Genomic DNA, 8,123 nt, shown 5'->3' with positions numbered 1-8,123 from the left:
CAGTTTCCATGTAACTATTTTGGGTAAAGCTAGCCGGGTGGTGGGACACAGCCCCGCCGTTCCTTCTACACTTGTGGTTTTGTTTGTTTGGCTGCATGCTTGCACTTACTGGCAGAAGGGAGTCACATGAATAAAAACGTGGAGAAAGAAGAAGGACTGAGTGTTAACCCTGTGAAAGGTGGGACACCTCGGAGCAGTGGTCTGGAAGAGTTTGGAATACATGTAGCAGGAACAGATTTGTGTGTGGAGAGGACTATTCTACAGCTGGTGGAGACACTGGATCAAATCCAGAAGACACTTGAGTGGGGAGCTCTGAGACAAGAAGCCTCTTCTCACTCTTTCAACGACCTCACAAAATCCCCAGGTTCCAGAGAACATGCGCAAACTGACTAGATAGAGAAGGCTGCGTAGGGATGAATGGTGCAGCCAGCAGAGAAAGAGTACAGCTAGGGAAGTAGGGAACAAAAGGAATCTTCCAGAAAGTAGCCCAAATAGCAGGTCTAATGTGCCTTTGCAGTTTTTGATTCAACACAAATAAAATTTCTTCTATCTGACCAAATTTATGTAAGAAGTTTACCTAACAGTCAATGTTGGCCCTGGCTTCATCCACAAACCCAATGAAAAATGCAAACTCTTCTTGAATGTGGAAGAACTAGGAAGAAGAGACTCAATTTGGCACATTATCTGTTTTCAAGATTTATACCATGTAATTTACATTTTATATATTACATCATTTAGACAGAATACCTGATAGCAAGCTCAAGGGGGATCTGCAACAACTCTATGGCTTTCAGTAATCTCTTAATCATGTGTTGGAATAGAAGTTAACTATCTTATTAAGATTCAAGTGTCTTAAGATAGATATCATGACACACACCCGTAATCCCAGGACTTGGGAGGCTGAGGCAGGCAGAGCAGTATCTGTAAGTTTGAGGCCAGCCTGGTCTACAGAGTGAGTTCTAGGACAGTCAAGGGTACACAAAGAAACCCTGTTAAAATACAAGAAGAAGAAGAAGAAGAAGAAGAAGAAGAAGAAGAAGAAGAAGAAGAAGAAGAAGAAGAAGAAGAACAACAACAACAACAACAACAACAGGTTAAGTGTCATAAGATAGGTATGATGACACACACTTAAAATTCCACTACTCAAGAGGCTAAGGCAAGAAGATGATCACAAGTTTGAACTAAAGTGAGACCCTGGGGAGGGGAGGTATGGGTGGAGGGGAGGGGAGGGAAGGGGGAGAAGGAGGGGAGAGAAGGGGGAGAAGGAGGGGAGGGAGGGGGGAGGAGGAGGGAAGGAGATGGTAATTTTAAATATAAAAAAAATAAAAAAAATAAAAAAAAAGATTCAAGCATCACCACTATTCAAAAAGCTATTTTTTTTAAAAAAAAATGGACTCAATTACTGATGTGTTGAACAGATTTTCACAAGTGTGCTTTATACATTCTGTAAAGGTCCAAGTGAGCTAGAGATTGGATTTCTAATTTATTTGCAGACAAGAAAAATAGGAGATTTCATCCTGTACTTCAAGAGGCACAGGTCAATCATGCCATGCAACAGACAGAAGAACAGACATGAAAAGGACAGGCATTCAGAGTCCTGAGAATCTCTGTTGCTTGTCCACTATCAGGCTTGTTACATTAGAGCGGTGTTAGCTCTGGGTTAGGACTTGACTTCTTCCCTGCAGAGGATGATGCTGTGGGACCAGACTGTGTATTAGGAGACCTCTAAGAACAGGGTCCAACAACAGTGTGCCTTCTGATTCAACCTATGTTTTCCTTCATCCTGGGCATCCCCTGTTCTCTGATGTACAAACTGTCACTTGAAAGAGAGCATTATTATAAAATAGGAACTTGCATGAAGCATGATTAATAAAAACTCAGAGAGAGACATTCTGGTTCAACCTGAAGATATGAAGAGCAAAGCAGACAACCACTGGCTCTTACCTCAACCTTAGTCTGAAATGGTGATCCTGCCTCCAGGAAACCTCAAAATAAGACTGAGCCTGAGACGTGTCTCCTCCCATTTTATAATCCTCTCTAGTTCTGGGATTAAAGGTGTGCACCACTACCGCCTGGTTTTTATGGCAAACTAGTATGGCTACTAGGATTAAAGATGTGTGTCACTGGTGCCTAGTCTTTAAGGCTGGCCAGTGTGGCTGATTTACTTTCCTGATCTCCAGGCAAGCTTTATTTATTAAAATACAAATGAAGTGCCACTACAAGACAAAAAGGAAAGAGAACTTTGAATTGTTAAACTACTAATACAGGCCATTTTTATAGAAGAAAGGTGCCTTGGCGGGAAGAACTAAAAACCTAGACACAGCCAAGAGCACTAAGGATCCATCCCTGGGCAACAGGATTGAGCCATTAGCCAAGAACCTACAACATCCACCTAACAGATTTTCAGAACTGTCCCGGATAAGCCACATCTCTTCTTTCTACTTAGAAATGGAAGAGTCTATAGCTACTTCTCTTCCTACCTCACTGTCATAGGTCAATTCTATAGGGGACACAAAACTTGTCTCTACCCTCCTTGGCTTTTAGTACATCAAGACCTTCACTTATCCTTGGATGTAATTTAAGGACAATTCTACACTTCAAATCAGTTCTATTAGAGAAATAAGACCTGCTGACCATGAACATATTTTACATATCGGGTGAATCAGAAGTTGTTGCAGAGTTGTTTCCAAATATAGGTGCAATGCTCTCAGTACACATATTCTTGCTATATTATGATTTTGACTTTTTCCCTTAATAAAGTGATATTATACTACAGGTTGAAAAAATAAAATTCAAGGAGCCTTCCCAGAAACTTGTTCCAACAAGAAGCATGATCCAAATATTGCACATGATGTCTTAATCCTTAAGAATGATCCAAATATTGCAATGATGTCTTAATCCATGATCCAAATATTGTATGTGATGTCTTAATCCTTAAGCATGATCCAAATATCGCACGTGATGTCTTAATCAATAAACATGATATGAATATTGCCTATGGTGTCTTAACCCTTCAGCACAATCTGAAATTATCACACGATGTCTTAATCCCTAAGAACCCATTTATACTTGTCTGAAATACACATCCCCTGAACACTGTGCATTTCATCTGGAAACTGAAGAGTTTCTCCCTCTGAAATCCAGGTGGACTTGTGTTTGAGGCAAAATTATGTTGTGTGAGTTCTAAAGCAAGGGCAGGCAGGGAGATACAACTGCCTGATTCTTACTCTTGAGCCATTTGCTCTTACAATATAGTCACTGTGGTGTGGGCAAACCCAAGCAACCTGTGAAAAGTACATGTTAGGAAAGAGGGGCTCAGCTCCTTATCTGAAACTCTGGTTGTACACACTGGCCAATTAAAATAGCTTTTAACTGCTATAACAAAATACGGGACGTTTATCATCTGTAGAAAGGATGGCTACTGTTTTTTTTAAGTTAATCTTGTATCTTGTTACATTATTGAAGGTGTTTATGAGTTGTAGGAGTTTCCTGATAGAATTTTTGAGGTTGCTTATGTAAACTATCACAACATCAGCAAATAGTGAGAGTTTGACTTCTTCTTTTCCAATTTATATCCCCATGTTCTCCTTTTGTTGTCTTAATGCTTTATCCAAGACCTCAAGAACTATATTGAACAGATATGGAGAGAGTGGACAATCTTGTCCTGTTCCTTATTTCAGTGGAATCGCTTTGAGTTTCTCTCCACTTAGTTTGATGTTGTCTTGCTGTATATTGCCTTTATTATGGTTAGGTATGTTCTTTGTACCCCTGCTCTCTCCAAGAGTTTTATCATGAAGGGGTGTTGAATTTTGTTAAAGGCTTTTTCAGTGTCTAATGAGATGATCATGTGTTTTTTTTCTTTCAGTTTGTTTAAATGGTGGATTACATTGACAAATTTTCATATGTTGAACCATCCCTGCATCTCTGGGATGAAGCCTATTTGGTCATAGTGAGTAATTTTTCTGATGTTCTTGGATTTGGTTTGCTAGTATTTTATTGAGTATTTGTACATCAATGTTCATGAGTGAGATTGGTTTGTTTCAAGAACTTTAAATCTTTGAAGAAAGAAATTGAAGAAGACACAAAAAAATGGAAAGATCTCCCATGTTCTTGGGTAGGTAGAATTAACATAATAAAAATGGCAATCTTACTAAAAGCAATCTACAGATTCAATGCAATGCCCATTAAAATCCCAACAAAATTCTTCACAGACCTTGAAAGAACAATACTCAACTTCATATGGAAAAACAAAACAAAACAGGATAGCCCAGACAATCCTGTACCAAAAAGAAACTTCTTCAGGAATACCATCCCTGACTTCAAACTACTACAGTGCTAGAATGATGAAAACAGCTTGGTATTGGCATAAAAATAGACAGGAGGACCAATGGAATCGAATCAAAGACCCCGACATCAACCCACATATCTACAAACACCTGATTTTTGACAAAAAGCTAAAATTAGGGCTGGAGAAATGGCTCAGAGGTTAAGAGCATTACCTGCTCTTCCAAAAGTTAAAATTATACAACGGAAAAAAGTAAGGATATTCAACAAAAGGTGCTGGCATAACTGGATATCAACATGTAGAAGAATGCAAATAGATCCATATCTATCACTGTGCATAAAACTCAAGTCCAAGTGGATCAAAGATCTCAATATAAAGCCAACCACCTGGAACCTCATAGAAGAGAAAGTGGGAAGTACACTTGAACGCATTGACACAGGAGACCACTTCCTAAAGATAACCCCAGTAGCACAGACACTGAGAGAAACAATTAAGAAATGGGACCTCCTGAAACTGAGAAGCTTCTGTAAAGCAAAGGACATGGTCAACAAGACAAAACAGCAGCCTACAGAATGGGAAAAAAATCTTCTCCAACCCCACATCAAAAGAACAAATAATCCAATAAAAATTGGGATACACACATAAACAGAACTCTCAACAGAGGAGTCTCAAATGGCTGAAAGATTGTTAAGGAAATGTTCAACATCCTTAGATATCAGAGAAAGGCAAATAAAACAACTCTGAGATACCACCCAACACCTGACAGAATGGCCAAGATCAAAAACATTGATGACAGTTTATGAACATTTGAGCTGCATCACATCAAGCATAAGTCAGCCATTCCCAGGGAATTCTAAACAACTTGCAAATCTGTGAGCAAAACAAATGGTTGCAAGCACTGAGTCTTAGAATTATTTGTTACATAACAATGAGATAACGAAACAAAACCATTATATTAGTCAGGGTTCCCAAGAAACTGAACAAATAGAAACAACAGCAGTGTGTGTGTGTGTGTGTGTGTGTGTGTGTGTGTGTGAGAGAGAGAGAGAGAGAGAGAGAGAGAGAGAGAGAGAGAAGAGAGAGAGAGACACACACACATACACACACACACACACACACACACACACACAGAGAGAGAGAGAGAGAGAGAGAGAGAGAGAGAGAGAGAGAGAGAGAGAGAGAGAGAGAGAGAGAGAGAGAGAGAGAGAGAGAGAGAGACTGTGTGCATGTGTGTATTTTTGGGTGCCAAATAAAACAGGATGCTCAATCAAATTTGAATTCCTCCACCCTGCTCCTCTCTCTCCCTGTCTTCCTTGAGGAAGCCCATTCCAACCAAGTTAACACATAATGCGAAGCACCACAGACATTAGACTCCTGGGGGTGAAGATTTATCTAAACTAGAACTTGACCTCTAGCCCCTGCGAAAGTTTAGACCCCTGCTATGGGAATGATGGCAGTAAATGTTCTTTGCTACTGACAATGTATCACTCATTGGCCTTGATGCAGAGTTCCTGAGTTGGAACTCTGGGACCATGACATTTACTTATATCACAGATCAGTGTTCTGTAACAAATTCCATACAGAAACTAATCTAAGCATAGGGATCTTTATTAGAACCCCAAGGCAAATGGGAAGAGGGAGTATAATACCCTTAGTTAAAGGTACACTTTGACATTGACTAGCAGAGATGAGAATGAAGAAGAGGTTTATTTGCCCTTCTACCTCTCCCCAGCCCGTGGATAGCAGAGGAACACATTCAGCACTGCCCCAGCAGTATTTCTGGAGGGTACCATACAGGATGATGGGATGGGTATTTCAAGAAGCATCTCTTCCCATCTTGTGCGGACAGAGTTTATCTTGCATACAGCTTTTCCATATCATCTCAACCTGTGCCCAAGGCTGAAATCCTATTTGTTACTATAGTTTTGAAGTGGTTTGTACTTAAAAGCTTGGTCTTCAGTTTGGTGAGGTAGAGACAGAGCCCTTAAAGGGTGGAACCCAGTTCAAGGCAATTAGGTCATGAAAGCACAGCCTTGGGAAGGGATTAACATAGTTCTTACAGGACCCTGAGTTGTTCTCAACAGATAATGTCACAGTACAATGAGTAGCTTATTTGCTATGTTGTAATGGAAGTGGAGGAGGGGCGCTGCCAGAGACCAGATAGACAGGCTTTCAGATTCAAAACCTGAAGAAGTCCTTTGACTCTAATATGTTTTACAGGAAGAGAGAGGTAGATTCATGTAGCCATTCTTGCTTTTGATTTTTTTTTATAAATTATATTTTCATACAGGTATATTGATTTATATACACAAGAAGCAAATTCATGAGCAATTATAAATGAAATGTCAAGCATAGTAATTATCTGACTAAACAATAGGTATTCATTAACCATGAGCCATTCCTCTTGATGGTTTTGAGTTATCATATATGTGGGTTCTTGCTTCTGATTTAAAATGTGTCCTTGTTGTGCTCTGTAAAATGCTCATCAGAGTCTACAATCTCTGTTCCTGTAGCAACACTGAAGGACTGCAATAGTGAAGCGCACTGTTCCCCCAAAAGCTCCAGAACAGAACGAGTTGGTGCAGTAAGTCAAGCTTACGTCAGAGAAACTGAACATTCTCTGCATAACAGATCATGTTAAAGGTTTTTGCTAATTTATGAGACAAGATGATGGCAGGATTTTAAGTCTTTATCTAGTAGGGGTTCATCCCGAAGCACCCAAGGCTAGGGTGCTGTGATGTGTGGAATAGTTTGTACATGTCAGGGCCAACAAACAAAAAACTGTGTTAGAGAACATGAGCACCACACTGTAGATTAGCCCTAAAGACCACAAGTGCCCACAAGTCTCTGTTGACTAGAAAAATTGGGGCAGTGGTACTGAATATTTGGATGTGCAGGGATTTTCTGGGTTATCAAGGCAGGAGAGGATTATGGGGCCCTGAGAAGTTCTCAGCAGATCATGTCAGTGTACAGTGAGTGGCTTCCCTACCATGTGGTAATGGAAGAGGAGGTGCCAGAGGCCAGATAGATAGTGCTTCCTAGTACTCAGGGTCTTGTATTTTAGGAAGAGAGCTAGGGATGTGAGGTCCAAGCCGTTCAGAAAAGCATCATGAAACTGTTAGGAAACAGCTCAGGACAATTCTGCAGAAGAAGCTGCATAAAACTCAGTGAAACCATCTGAGGATAAAATATTGCTCAGCTTTTTCATCATCATATTTAGTTTTTGTGTAGTTTTGTGTGTGTTTGTGTGTGTGTGTGTATGTGTATTTCTGTTTTTGTTGCTGTTGTTTGGCTTAGGTTTCTGTTGTTGTTTTTTAGCAAGAGTCTTGCTAAGTCATCTAAACTAGCCTTGAATTCATGACTGTCCTGCTTCAGTCTCCCGAGTGCCTGGATTTGCCACCATTCCCAGCAAACTGGTCATTAGTCATAAGTCTTTACTGTGTAGAGCTGACAACAGTAGAGTCCCGGGATCATGACACTTCAAACAATTTTATATATTTTCTTGAATTAGCCACCTCGACCATAATACAACTTTTGGTCACCTTCACAGAAACATTATCTTTTAAGGCAAGACTCAAAAACTGTCTTCAGTCAGAGACCTCCTTATCTAATCCATAGTTTTCTGAACTTCTTCTTCTTAAGAGCACACTGTTCAACCTGTCCATGAGGTCACTGGCTGTATCAGTATAGCTTTATACCGGATAATTTCATCTCTTTGTTTCCCATAGCAGGCCTACCACAGGGCTTAGAATGTAATGGAAGATTCTCCAAACACAGAATTTCAGATGTGGGCTGCCAAAAAGTTAACACATCTTTCTGATTTCAACATACTTTGAGA

Source organism: Arvicola amphibius, chromosome 2 (genome assembly GCF_903992535.2).
Source record: "Arvicola amphibius chromosome 2, mArvAmp1.2, whole genome shotgun sequence".
Classification (NCBI taxonomy): Eukaryota; Metazoa; Chordata; class Mammalia; order Rodentia; family Cricetidae; genus Arvicola; species Arvicola amphibius.
Note: the sequence above shows the minus strand (reverse complement) of the source record.